Consider the following 15,428-nt stretch of genomic DNA (forward strand, 5'->3'; position numbering starts at 1 on the left):
TCAAAAGTCCTAGCCTATGAATATGTCTCAGAATATGACCTTATTTGGAAATAGGATTTTTACAGAGGTGATCAAGTCCAAGTGATGTTGCTAGGGTGGGTCCCAGTCCAAAAGGACCATGTCCTATAAAGCAAAAATCTCAGCACAGAAGTGACACACACAGAGGGAAGATGCTGTGACGAGACACCCAGACTGTCCCACACAGGTGGAGGCAGAGAGAAGAATGAGAAAAACAGTCAGAGAAACCTCTGGGGCCACAGAGGCTGTAAGAGGGGGGAAAGAGGGCCTTTAGAGGGCAGGCGGCCCTGCCGACACCTTGTTGGACTTAGCCGCCACGACTGCAGAACAAGAGCTTAGAACTGTTGTTCTCAGCCAGGCTGTGCAGATCTGTGGGAACTAACCCCCCTACTGACTCCTGCGTGCCCTTCGAGGTTTGAGCTATTTGATAGTGGAATGCTCCCAAGACCTTCACCCCTCATTTTAGATGAAATACCCTCTCTGGGCTCCCGATGCTACCCTGTGCCATCCCCATGCCGTTATTCTCCCATCCCTGCTGGGCAAATGTTGATTCTGTGGTAACCCTCATGTCCATATGCCGACCCCTCTGTGACATCAAGGTAGATCCATGGGGCTGCCTCCTGGGAGATTCCCTTAGAGGGGTGACTACAGGAAAGAACGACCTTCACCAAACAGCATGGCCTTCCTTTAAATGCTGGATAGTGGCCCGGCATCCTCTTGGCCTGTAGCCTCAGTTTACCCTCCTGATCAACCTTCACCCTTCTGTGGGCAACCATTTCTTTGGACAGGTTTTGTCTACCTGAGCTCCCTGGTTCATGTTAATTCTCTTATTTGCATTTCAAAAGGGATATATATACACATATATCTTGCACCTTTCCCAGGACCGGCAGATAAGCAATGCCTTGATGTTCAGAAAAATGGGACTGATAACACCTCTCATGATTATTGTGAGGATGGCAGGAAGTAACATTTGCTCTGAAAAATCTGAAAGGGTAAGTGGCTTTCTCACACTGTGAGCATGAGTATAGTTACCAGAGTTGCCCAGGTATCAGTTGTAGCTCCTTGAGGGCAGCAGCGTTGTGTATAAATCTGGTCTCTCTCCCCAGGCCTAATGCTTGACCCAGGCTACTAGTTCATGTGTGTTTTTTTTTTAATTTAAATCAATTCAATAGAGTGTTAAATTGAGAAACTATATGAACATAAGATAGAGGAGTTAATATTCTGTTGTGGGAGTCAGCATCATAATCATAATAAGTATAGAACCTGAAATAATATGATTGAAATAGTGTAATATAATCCTCTCTGATATTTTACTATTTATCTTTGTTTGTAGACCATGAACTTATTGTCCTTCTTACTCATTGCTTTATCTCCAGTTCCTTTTGAATGGTGCTTGGCCTGTGGTAGGTGGTCAACAACTGTGTAGTTAGTGTATAAATCGATAGAGGAGAGGGTTTGGAGGTACTGCGGTGTGATTTGCTCTCTCTGATGTCAGATAAGGAAGGTGTCCTGGGGGAAGGAGATTGTCGAGTTGGGTTTTGATGGGTGAATAGGAGTTTCCCCAGAAGCACAGAGGAAGTAGAGCAGTAGGGGAGAGGAGTTTTCCAGGCAGACCCCTGAAGGGCAAGACTTCATTGCTTCTTTAGAGACATGCCTGCAGGATTCCTGTGTTTGGCCTCTGATGGATCTAGTGAAGGATTGTGATGGATAGTATTTGGAAACATTTGGAAAGGCCCGTATTGTTTTTCACCTTCTTCCTCCACAGTCTCTTCATAGTTGTACGTCCCTCTCTGTCCTTCCTACCTCTTTGGTGAGGCGGGGGAAGCTGTGTGCTCGTTTGAAACCTATTCAGAAAGGTAGTGGCCTCAACACCAAGTGTCTTATTGTAAATGGATCCACTTTTATTGCAGTTACTTCCATGGCACCTAAATGATCAGTGTTAACAAAAACGCATTTTCGCTTGGGAAAGCACAATGATGTTAGCCTGCCAGACTGTCGGTGCTGTTTACTTTATGGAAAGGGATTTGAAATAAGGGGTTTTGGTGGTTGTATTTTTGCCTCAACAGTTATTTATACAGAAACTATGGGCCATTGCATGTTTATAGTATCTCTTCTTTATGGATGCCCAAGTTATTATTTTTTATTGGTTTGGGTACTTATTTTGCACATTTGTAAACAATTATGTAGTTATGCAGCTGTTGTACCACAGAGGCCATATGCATTTCCATTTTAAGGGAAAATTCCATGAAGGATTCTCACTGGATACCATCATAAAAGATATATTGTAGTGCCAAAAAAAAATAAAAAAGGACTGGCTCAGTTGTTGTCACTGGGTTATTACAGAGTTAGGACCTAAATGAATTTAATGCTTTTTTTGCCAACTTTAGAGTTGGAGACAAACTTTATAACTAGATATGACGTCCCGCCTGTGTTCTATACCTGAATGGAAAGCATAATGTTTAACTCTTACCACAATATTAATTAATACATATGTACATTGATAAAGTCTCTGCCCCACCCCATACTCTTAATGTGGAAAATATATAGCTTAGGGGCCTCACTGTTTGTCTAGGGACTGTTTTTTTTTTTTTAAGGAAGTATTTATTTAGGTGAGAAATTTTGTTGAGGATTATGTACCAGGAATTGTTCTCTTGGTCCATATATATCTGGAGAAATGAGTAAAGGATTGAAAGAAGATAATGGAGAGATGGAGGTTGGTGGTGGAGGGAATTGTCCCTAACTTGGGAGAATATCATCCAGGGCTTTTTTGATGTAACTTGAACTAACACTTCATTCATTCATTAAGAAAAAAATATCTGTAAGTTACCAGGCACTGCCGTGTCAGGGGGCGAGTGAACAATCAGAATCCTGTCCGACAGATCTAAAGGGGATTAGTTAAGATTATGACACCTCTTATCACACACACCTGGTTTCAGATCCATGGCCCATCACATACTGTCTGTTTACCTGTGGGTGATCGCTTGCCTTTCAAAGCCCATTTCCTGGTCTGTGCACATACAGTGTTAAGCATGGTGCTCGGTCCCTAGCCATCAGCGCAGTGTGGGTGATAGAGGCAGAGGCCTGGTGCTGGGGAGACACCGTCCGGCTGGTCTCATTACCAGCCCTGCTCTCATGAGCAGGAGACCACCGTTTGCTAATGAATCTTCTATCAGGTGGCGTCAGCTCAGGGAAAGAGCAGGAATGCAACAGTGCTCTGCTTGCCTTAAAAGAGTAGTACATGGTCTCATTGGGGAGACAGTCACATGTGCACTGAAAAAGTCTACACATGTCACAGCAGCCACCCGACTAAGAGTGCCAAGATGTAACACCAATAAATGGGAGATGTGTATGTTGTTAATTAAGGCAAGGGAGGAGGATTTCAAATAAGATGTTTTAAAAAGGGAAGAGACCCCTGGACACACTGAAAGAGCATTGTAAAAAAGCACCTTTATTCAAATAGCTTAGTTTGTCCTATCTCCTGTCAGCTCATGATATTTTCGTATATCCTTGCCTCCTCTGAAATGTGTTAGGGACACTTATAATTTACCAAATGGAAAAAAAAATTATCGCTTAACTTTAAGTAGCAAGTTAAAAATGAATTTGCAGGCAGGGTTTGATCTGTTTCTCTCAGCATAACATGAATCAAGCAGAAACAAAACAGACAACTGCCACAGAAAAGAAAAACCTGGCGTGTATTTGCAGCACTTTTCTGCAAAATATTATTTGCCTAACTTCGCTGTTTTATTCATTTTAAGCACGTTTTCACCGAAGTGTTCTACTCTAAGTTAGTCTCAATTCAATTTCAAGTGAAAGGTTTTTTGAGTTTAGATAATTTACATATAAAAGCGTTACTGTACATTTTCTAAAATGACTGTGTTCAGAAAACAACGATTTCAATTTAATCGTATTGTTATTCTGCAAGTTGAAATGCCTCCCTCTTCTTCTCGGTCTCACTAACAGTATTTCTTCTTGTCCTAATTTAAAATTGTTAGTGTTTGAAAATTGATGTGTTTCTTTTAGGCCCCACCGGTCAGACTTTAGGCCCACAGTGATTTGTCTGATAGACTTGAAGATTATGTGCAAGTGTGAGACAGAGAGAATCTTAATAATAATCTGAGCATGACAGGTATATAGCTCTTCCTAAATTATTTTCTCTCTTCTCCCAAGAAATTTTGTTTGCCGGGGGCCATATCTGTTTGAAAACCCCAGCAACTTATACTTCACGTTGTGTTTCAAATTTGGTCTTTTTTTTCTCTCTCTCTCTCTCTTTTCTTTCCTTTTCTAAAATGACACTTTTGTTCTGAAAAGTCCTTAGGAACCAGCCACTCTACCTCATGATCTTGTACCATAATGTGTCTTGGGAGAAAGAGCCAGATGTTTAGGATCTGAGATCACCACGTTTGTCCTCGGAAGCCTGCCCGTGTTTCCCATTCTTGACCCTTGAATTGAATATGTGGCCCTGACTACATAAAGGAAAACACCCGAGTTTTGCGGTTCTGCGAGCTCGGGTTATTCTATAAATTCCCCCTGGTCCCTGCTTGTCTGTCTCTTGTGGGCATTAGGTTATTCCCCAAATCTGTTATACACACGGTGTCCGAGTGGCTGCCTCCAGGAACACGCTAGATCATTTCGTGGGAAGAGAATAAACAGCTGTTTAAACAGGAGCCACGAAGCTGCATTAAACTTAATTTGGTCCTAACCAAAAGGTAAGTACATCCACCCCATTCTCAGAATGAGACCCACAGCTCGTCTCCACGGCAGAAAAGCCATCAGGGCCGCTGATCAGGACATGCAGGGGGGGCTCCTCCCATCCAGCTTTTGGATGTACTGCTGCCAGTTCTTGCATCTCAATAGTCTGTGCAGTGGATATAGTTTATCGTTGATCACTTATAGATCATATTTATATAAATCTCTTAGCCCTGCATCTTCTTAAACTGTGGTTCGTGATTTGGGCACCACATGGTTTGTGTCTCATAATTGGCAAGTGCCATAAATATAGCCCATTATGCTTTCTACTGAATCTTTAACTTACATGCCCTGTGTCTATCTGGAAGAAAAAAGGAAGGATTTTCTATAATGAAAAAAATAAATTTCTTTTTCTCAATAGTCTAGTTCCCCTTTTCCCTTTCAGGTTTTAAATATATTATAATATTATTCAATTTACTGATGGATTCCTAGGTCCTTTTAAAAAATCTGTGTGGTGATGACCATTATTCTTGTTATTGTTGTATGAAGACGTTTAAGGCCAAGATGTTTAAGGCCCATTATTGGACTGACAACATGCTTTCCAAGGAAAGGAAAATACAGAGCGTTTTCTCTCCTTTAGAAGTTGTAAGTGTGAAGTTCAGGGCCATCCAAACCACTCATTTTTAAAAACATACTCTGTAAAGAAACAATATGTGCTTTGAAATCAGAGGGACCCAATTCCACCATTTACTGGCTGTGTGACTTTAGCCAAAGAGCTTAACCTTCCTGAGCCTTTTCTGAAATACTGAATAAATTCTGAAATACTGAGCTTTTCCTACAAATAAAGGGCCCCTACTTCCTGTCCCAGGGAATAAGCATGTAGGACAAATGCAACATGTGTCTAGAAGCTGGAATATTTGATACCACTACATGCTCAGTTGTATGTATGTGACTGTACTTTGCTGCATATTATCCATTAAGGAGCTGTTAATACATTTGGATCCAGCCATCTTTTTCCCCTAGACGGTGGCATTTTGAATATTAGACGGTTTCTTTTTTAATGAAGAAGATGCAGTTTTGACCTTTATATGCCTTGTTTAGGACCATGACCAGGCACATCCTTGTCCCATGAAAATTTTAATTTTAGAATGATGGATTGATTCATTCATTTATTCATTCAACATCTACTGAGTAGCCCCTGAATGTCAAGTCCTGCAGAAGAGACTGGGGAAACAGCCCATACAGGGCAGGCTCCCTGTCTGTCCAGTAGTCATGGCCGAGGCATGGGGACAAACATACTGACCACTGGCTCCCAGTCCAGACAGACTGGCAGTTCAGTCCCAGCTCTGCCATCTCCTTGTTGCATGGCATGACTTTGGACAATTTTACTCAACACCCCTGCTCTCAGGTTCCTCATCTGTGTAATGGAGATGATAATGGCATCTAACTCATGGGGGGACATTTGAGAATGAAATGATAGAATGCCCGAAAGTGACTGTATGAAATGAACAGCAGTCGTCATGGATCCTGGCGCCCAGGAAGCACCAGGGAACAGGGCGGCTGGGTGGCTGCCGATGTATTTCATTTCGCGGGACCGAGTGGGAGCGCAGGGCAAGGGGTCCTCCTGCCCCTCCAGTGGCTGTCACGTGTCTGTCGGCCATGAGACGCCTCTGCCGGTCAGTGTGATGGACAGAGTGAAGGAGTAGGAGGGAGGGGTAACTGGAGCAAGGTTTAAAGGAACGATAGTTTAAAAAAAAAAACAAAGGGATTGAAAGCGATCTGAGGAAGCTGGGAATCGCGTGTAAGTTCTAGGGGGCGCAAGAAAACGCACAGACAGGAGCCAGCTGAGTGGGCTGCCTGCCTGCCGCTTAGTAGAAGTGGGAAACTGGGCATCCTCCGATTGTCAAGTTTTCTTTGTAGTCATGGAACATTTTTATTCTTCTTTATGTGTTAACTTCACTCCACAGTTGTGGGCCTCAACTCTGGTGACGTATTGGAATCACCTGGGAAGCTCTGGCAGCACCCCGGGGCCATGAAGCGTCATTTCTTGCTGTTAGCTTCTTTGCCATTTCCCTTTTCTCTCCCCTATTTGTCAGTGTGGCCTCTGCTAAAAAGGGTCCCACTGAGGCCTGAGAAAGGAGAGGTAGAGGTGGCAGCAAGAGGCCAGGTCACACGAGACCATGTGGGTAAGTGGACTAAAGCCACAAAACGATCCGCCCCCTTGTCCTCGCCTGCCCGCCGCCTCTCCTTCCAGCCTCCTCCTGTCCCATCATGCTTCCCCCGGCCATTCAGTGGCCAGCCCCCCGCCTCTCAGGGATTCTGAGAGCAGCTCTGTAATGCTGGCAGTCTCTCTCCTAATCCCACCACTGGAACTCCCCCCGGGGTCACTTCTGACAGGTGTTTAATGCTTTGGCATCTCTGCCAAAGTCAAAAATGGAACCTGCTCTGCATTCCTTGTGTCAGTCAGACTAAGCTGGTTGGTGTAACAGATAACCCCAAAATTTCAGTGATTTAACATTCAATCCTTAATATCATAAGGATTTCTTTATAGCTCCAGCCACAGTCTATCGTGGGTAATTCAGGGACCTGACTCGATCTGTCTAGGGGTCTCACTGTACATCCCCCTCCAAAGCCTTCTTGGAGCCCCCTCATCCGGGTCCAGCAGGAGAGGAGGACGGGGAGGCACGGAAGCTTGTGAGATGCTGTATAGGCCAGGCCTGGAAGCAGCATACCTCCCGTCCACCCTGTTTCCATCAGCAGGAATTAGGGACTTCCAGGAAGAAGCAGGAAAGAGGCTCAGTGAAGGTAGAACCAGCCTCTGCCGCTCTGCCTGTTCCGGATCGCACCTCTCCATTTACCCTCCATAATGCATCTTTAGGGGGATGCCTCTTCTTGGGGCTCTTGTCACCATCAATGAACAAAGTGCCAGTTGAGAAAGTAGAGTAGTTGGATTCTATTATCTCTGTGCTAACTTGCAGCTTGGATTTTCCAGTGTTCTATGAAAACACCAGAGAGCTTCAGGGACATACCTTTTAGCAACAACTCGTAAGAGTAATCTTTCCTTCCTGCCTTCAGGCTCCTCCTCCTCCCAGAAGAAGTTAAGGCAGACAGCTTTTAGCACCTTGGACCTGCTATTAGCATCATCAGTGTGATAAATTACTGAAGTTGTTGGCATGCCCTTGAGTTATTCAGTAGGGCGGTTCAAAGGCCCTTGGTTTTGGGAATTTGGAGACACAGACCCACTCATGTCAAGTCCCCTGCTAAAGTGACAAAAGTCCCCAGAGCTGGGAAGGCATTTCCATGCAATTCCCTCTAGGCTTACATCAAAATCATCTCATCGCCCTTGGGATTGAAAACCACATTCTGTAAGCTCCAAATAGATATTACATGACTATTTCCTGCCTCCTCGAGGAGACATTTTCTGGGGAGCAGTGAAAATTATTTGATGGGGTTTGCTGTGTGCATGGTGTTTTCCAGATGCATCGCATCCCCACTTCTTTCCCTTAAGAGTTTCTCAAGGATAACAGTGGGTTTTATTTGTTTCCCTTTGCATCTCAGGAGGCTGAGTACCTGGTAAAGAGCCCAGCACACAGTAGGTGTTTATAGGTACTTGCTGCATTCATGGACTATATAGGTTTCCCAGGGTTGCTGTAGTAAAGTCCCACAAACTAGGCAGTCTAAAACAACAGAAATGTATTCTTTCATAGTTCTAGAGGCCAGAATTCCTAGATCAAGGTCTGCACAGGGCCTTGATCTCTCTGAGACCACGATTCTAGAGGAGAATCTGTTCCATGCCTGTCTCTTAGCTTCTGGTATTGCTAGCAGTCCTCGGTGGTCCTTGACATACAGACTTCAGTCTCTGCTTCCATCATCACATGGCCTTCCCCTTGTGTGTCTCTGTCTCTTCTTACAAGGACATTGAATTAGGGCCCATGCTACTCCAGTATGACCTCATCTTAACCCAGCTACAAAGACCCTATTTCCAAATAAGGTCACATTTACAGGTACTGAGAAGCAGGACTTCAGTGTATGATTTGGGGCAGCACAATTCAACACACGAGATGCACCACCCCCTTTCCGAAAACACCATGCCTCATGAATCTTTTAGCTCCACTATTCTGGGCAGCTCCTGAATCCCTGCATGTCTGGTGGCTGAAGGCATGAAGGAACAAATGAGCAAATGAATAGAGAGACAGGTGGCTGGGGGCTTGGGGAGGGTTCACCAAGGAGATGGCCGGCTCAGGCAACACGACTCCATCCTACTGGGCTTGAGCCTCTCTCTGCCCAGCATTCTGGCTGAGTGTCCTTAGATTGGATGCCCAGTATTGCCGTGCTGAAATATCCTGATCTGAGAGGGGGAGCCAGTGATACTAATAAAGTGGCATTAATGAAACAGTATCAATGAAATGATGCTTGTTAAGCATTTAGCACAGTGCCCACAGCCCAGGACTTTGCACAGAGATGACTTTTATTTCCCTCAGTCCCCCCCACTGGCTAGGCTGCCCTTCCATTTCATGCCAAATTCCTGGTGCTTTGGGATGGGTTAGATATGGTGTGAGCCCTCAGGGAACACACTGACCTGGGGGTGTCAGAATCAGAGCTAGTTTGGGGTCTCTCATGTCCTCTTTTTCCAGCCTCTGTGAAATATCTACAGCCTCTGGGGCTCCTTGGACTTATGATTTTCCAGAAACTCCCTTCTTGTTTTGTTTTCGGTTTTGCTGCCCACACTGCACCCTGTGGCCTCCCCTCCCCACCCACCCTTTGCTTTGTTAGTTAGCTTGTTCTGTCAAGGTCAGTGTGTGGCCAGGAGGCTTCATTAAAGGTATCAGTTAGCTTATTTTGTATTTTACTCTAATTTTTAGCGTGCTTCACCATCAGCGATAAGCAAGGGGAGAGGAGGCCCTCAGGTTTATGACTCATCTGCGTGCTGGCCCTGGTCCGCATCAGCGCTCCTCAAACACCCCTTTATACTCTTAAAGATTATCAAGGACCCCAAATAACTTTTGTTCATGTGGATTATATCTGTTGTTATTTATCATATTTGCAATTAAAATGGAAAATGCTTACTTTGTATTCATTAATTTATTTAAAAGTAATAAGTCCATGACATGTTAACACAAGTGGCATTTTTATGAAAAGTAACTGTGCTTTCAAAGAACCGGTGAGGCACATTGCCCTGTCACATGCCCGCAGCTCTCAGCAATGCCTGGCGTTATAGGAAACAGCCCAATTCTGGCATCTGCTTTGGGGCTCCGTCTGTTGCGATATCATACGGCACGTGGTCTCTGGGAAACTCCACTGTCCACTTGTAAGAGAATGAAAAGAAGTCAAATAACATCTTAGCATTACTAAGAGAAGAGTTTTGACCTCGCAGAGGCTCTGATAGGGTGTCAGGGGCACCCCCACTGGTGAGCACGTGCTCCAGTCTTTTCCAACGTCCATAGTCTCTGATCCTAAGGGGGTCGACAATCTTCCCTTGTTAGACAGCTCTGTGCCCTTGGGTCGCTGCCTGGGCTCACCTGCTGCTGTGCTGCAGGACCTTAGGGGTGACCCTAAACCTTCTTGTATCCCAGTCTCCTCCCTGTAACGTGGACTCACAGGAATAACAAACTGTACACGGATCCCCTCATTTCGTCTTAGCAGTGCCGGAAGTGGGGACTATGATGGTCTGTAGTTCCCAAACCAGGAAAGTGTGGCCCAGAAAGAGTGGAGGCGGTTGAATGGTGCCCCCCCCCCAAATACATCCATGTCCTCATCCCTGGAACCTGTGAATGTGGCCTTTTTTGGGGGAAAAAAGGGTCTTTGCAGATGTAATTAAGGATCTTGAAATGAGGAGCTCTTCCTGGATTACCTGGGTGAGCCCTAAGTCCAATGGCAAGTGTCCTTGTAAGAGAAAGGCAGACGGGGATTTAATTTGAGGACAGCAGTGAAAGCCGTGTGCCTGTGGAGGCAGGTACAGGAGTGACATGGACAAGCTCAGGGCTCCTGGTACCATCAGGAGCCTCACAAAGCCTTTGGGGGAACACGGCCTGCTGGCACCTTAATTTTGGATGCATGACTTCCACACTGTGAGAGAATAAATGTGCTTTGTTTTAAGCCCCCAGTTGGTGGCAGTTTGTTACGGCAACAGCCTCAGGACACTCACACAGAGGGCAGAGACTGTGCTCAACGCCGCTCAGCTGCCGGCCGTCAGTGACAGGCTGTGATCCCACAGTTCTGATTCCTGAGCCTGCCACGCGGTACCTCTTCCCTCCTAGTTAAACGCTGTGGTCCGAAGCCCACAGGACCCCACTAGAACTTGAACAAGATAATGAATGTAAACAGACACTGAGCCAGTCATGTTTGCCCTCCACTGACCTAGAACTCTGCCAACGTGGTGGACAGTCTGCTTATCCGGGTTCTCCGTGTGATAAGTGATGTCGTAACTTTGACATACATATCTTTAAAGTGCCTACTTTTTTTTTTTTTTTAACTCCTCACCATGAATTTTTGTGGAATTCTTAGCATTTGGGGGAATGGAACTATTTGGTCCAAGAATTTGAAGTTGTTTTGTTTTTGTTTTAAGTCTCTAGTTACAATATTGTCAAATTACTTAACAAGAAGCACATACATCAGGGTGATTTTACCAAGAAACCTGGCATCTCAAATCCCCTCCTTTCCCATTCCTCTCCTCTCCTCTCCCTCCCTCCCTCCCTTCCTTCCAACATTTTCTTGTGATCTATGTGCTGGGCCGTACTAGGCACACCGATTCCATAACTAAGGTATTTCTTAGGACTCCTTCACGTGAGTCCAGAAGAAATCTTTTAGGAGAAAAACATGAATGACCGTCTCCTTTGGCTTATTACATGGGATGTGGGGAGTCTGCTCCATTAGGGAACCACCAGGAATTCATGAATCCTGGAAACTCAGTGACCATGGGAGAGAAACTGGGCAATGATTAAAAAATTCCACTCACTCGGTTTGCTTCAGAATAACAAGTTACCATCATTAACGAGGTCACCCAACTTGCAACAGCAAATTAACTGCAGAGCCCTCGATGTTGGTGTCACTGTAGCTTCCAACACATCGTGTTTGGTGTTATTTTAAGGTAAAAATGTTGAAGTTATTTGGTATCACTGGTGGGAAGTTGCTGTGTTTCTTATTTTTATTTTTTTAAATGGATTCAGTTTGACTGAGCCGTGTGAGCCCCAGGAGTACTTACTGTCGCTTTGCAGGTGCCTCGCACCTTGGCTATACTCTGCATACGTCACCTATGTTCATTAGATGAAGAGTGGCACTTAGCATGGCGGCGTGACGAGTCCAAGGTGGGAGCCGAGGTCAGCGCTTGGAGCCGAGAGGCACGCCCACATCAGGTGCCGATTGCTCTACTTTTCAAGGCACATCTCAACGATTTCCAAACCCCTGTGGGACGTGGGACTTCAAAGATGCATGTTAACCGTTGGTCTCCTGGGGAAATCTTTCTGGCATTGATTCCTTTGAACATCCACTGTTTCACCGTAGACTTGTTACCAAGAAAAGGAATATAAATCTCTGTCCCTTCTTTTTTCTTTTTGTTAATTCCATTTTTCTTTCCCTTCTTCCATCATCTGTCCCTCCCCCACCTTCTTTTCTTCCTCATTTCCTTGGACTCTTTGGGTTGTGAAGGGCAATACCTTGAAATTGAGAAGAGAGAGTATGGGCTCTAGTGTGGCATCCAGGTTATAATGTGTGTGGTCAAGTACTGGGTGGGAAGATGGTAAGAAGGGGAGAAGAGGCCAGGATATAGGGTGGGCAGTTTTTCTCTGTCGTCGGTCCTCTGTGGTGGTTACTTGCTGACTCTTTGGCCTTCTTCCAATAAAAGGTAGAGCCTAAATCCTACCCTTCCATCCTTGAATGTGGGCCACCCTTATTGACTCACTTCTAACTAGGGACGTGATAGGACTTCTGAAGTTAGATCATAAGCGCTGAGACAGCTTCCGTCGGGGTCGGTCTCACTCATGGGATATTTACCCTAGGAATCCGGCCGCTGTGCCGAGGAAGCTCAGTCTAGCTCTCGAGTAGGAAACGCACAGACAGGCCCATGTGGAGAAGAATTGGGGCCGTATCAGCCATCAGACGTGAAGTAAGTGACTGAGCCTTCCGATGATCCAGCCCCCGAATGTCACAGAGCAGGGGCAGACTGCCCCATGGTGCCCTGTTCCAGTTCCTGGACAGAGTAGGTGGTGGTGTTACACCTGTAAATTCTAGGGGTAACTTATATTGGTAGTATGGTATTATATCTGATATACAGACATAATAACTAATATATTCTAATCAATATTCTTAGTAGTTTTTTTTTTAATCTGAAGTTAAACCTTCATGCTTAATTAGCCACCTGGATATGGTACAGGCATATCTGAATTTAAGAAACTTTGATTTTAAATCCTTTAGTTGATTTAAATAATATAGAAGTAAATCAATGGAAATTAGTTTGGGTACTCCTGACCTGGCCTGCTTTCCTATGGCTTTGATCCATGGCAGGTAGAAATAATTGTTTCTGCAATTCTTAGGCAGGGCTTAGGAGTTATCTCCTTTTGGGTGGGATTTCCTCCTCCTTGAGAATTAGCATGGTGTTTTGGCAACACTCAGGACCTGGCCTGCATTCTGCGTCATTGCCCCAGTTGAAGAGAGGGCTGTTTAGTTTCTTCTGGTCTTTTCTTGCTGAACTTTCTCAGGACCTACTTCTTTACCCCCTCTATGCTTTCTTTGTAGTTTTTACATTTTAATAACGAGAAACTGTATTTCCCATTTAATACCATCTTCAAAATTTTTGTCCTACTTGCTCTTCTGTAATATTATTTGGTTTTAATTTATCTTTATATATGCAAAGCATGTATTATATATATATATATGTATACATTGGATAATATATACAATATATATATTGTTATGTACAGCTATTCAAAAGGGAAGATTTACAGCATTAATGTAAACGGAAGACCAATATCATTGGTCATAAAATACATGCTCTCCAGGAAAATAAATGTAAAAAAAACAAAACAATGGTATTAAATTCTAGTAGGTACTTATGATGGCAAAGGACTCTGGAATTGGGGTATTAGGAGTTATAAAGAAGCATCAAAATGAGGCTTTTGTTTTTTATAATAAGTACAAGGCTAGTAAGAGAATTGAAAAGGAATTTTTTTTTCCCCTAAGTGGGTTTCTCAGGAGCGTTGTCTCAGGGCAAGTCTCAGGAGTCTTGAATTCACCTTCCATATTGGCACGCCTGTTTTGTCCCTAACACCTTTCCCATAATATTCCTGATCAGAACTTCATAAATATTGTGTTAATGAACCTGTTTGTCTTTCGCATTCCTAAGTAGTTGTTGGCTGACATTTCTAGGGAGTGAAGTCATCTCCATGTCTATTTGGGAAATATGTCAGGCCCTTGATCTAGTTGAGCTTGAAGACAGAGCTGGTTTATATGCAACCGAGGCTGTGATGATTAATTTTATATGTCAGTTTGACTGAACATGGGGTGCACAGGTATTTAATCAAATAGTATTCCGGCTGCATCAGTGAAAGTGTTTCTGGATGAGATTAACGTTTGAGTCTGAAGACTGAATAAATCAGACTGCCCTCCCCAGTGCGGTGAGCCTCCTCTAATCAGTTAAAGGCATAGAGCAAAAGCCTGACCCTTTGATGAGTAAGGGGGAACTCCTCCCACCTGAGGGCCTTGATCTGGACCTTGGTCTTTTTCCTGCCCCTGGACTCAAATGGAAACGCCAGCTCTTCTTGAGTTTCAAGCCTGCCAGTTTTCCTGCTGGAACTCACAGCACTGGCTCTCCTGGGCCTCCGGCCTGCCCGCCGAAGAGTGTGGTACTTCTCAGGCTCCATAATCATGTGTACCAATTCCTTATAATGCATAAATAAGTAAATGAATATATATGTATAGAATGACTATATGAATATATAATGAACAAATACACACACACACACACACACACACACACACACACACACACACACACACACATATCCTACTGATTCTGTTTTTCTGAATACCCCTGACTAATACAGAGGCAGTAACCTGTTCAGAGATGCTTTGACTCCAGGAGTCATTCAGCTATTAACTGTGAACGTTCCAATTTGCTACTCAGCCATGCAGGTATTCGTAGCACATATTCAGTGCTCACCTTTTGGTGTCTGCAGGCTGGGCCTGTGCTGTGCCTGAGGAGAGAGCAGACCGTCCCCCTGTTCTTGGCACCCTCTTCTCCTGAAGTCACCAAGCCTTCCTCAGCCAGCGAAGTGCCTGGCCCATGTGCTGCTCCTGTTCTAAGATGCTCCTGTTCTGTGATTCTGTGAAGGCCCAGTGGTCTCTGACTTCACAGGAAATTCAGACTGAAGCCCACAGTTCACCATGGGTTTTGCTTCAGGTTCTGTGCCTGGGCCCCACACCGTATGCTGCCTGGACAGAATCCACACTAGTGCCTCTTCCACAGCTGAGTCAGGGATCTGAACACATTTTTGTTCACCCATAGGTCTTGTACGCACTTGCTCGGCTATCTGTTGCACCTGTTATCAGAGTCTCAGTCACAGAGCCCTGACGCACAGATTCCAGGGTGGAGACCGTATCTGTGGAGTGCTGAGTAGGGGCCCCCAAGTATTCACTTCACTGGGTTTTGTCAAAAGGCAAAAAAAATGGTATACAAATCTAGGGACCACAGATGATGTCCTGGTCCTTGCTGACTCCCACTCTTCCTCTTA

Source organism: Manis pentadactyla, chromosome 15, assembly GCF_030020395.1.
Source record: "Manis pentadactyla isolate mManPen7 chromosome 15, mManPen7.hap1, whole genome shotgun sequence".
Classification (NCBI taxonomy): Eukaryota; Metazoa; Chordata; class Mammalia; order Pholidota; family Manidae; genus Manis; species Manis pentadactyla.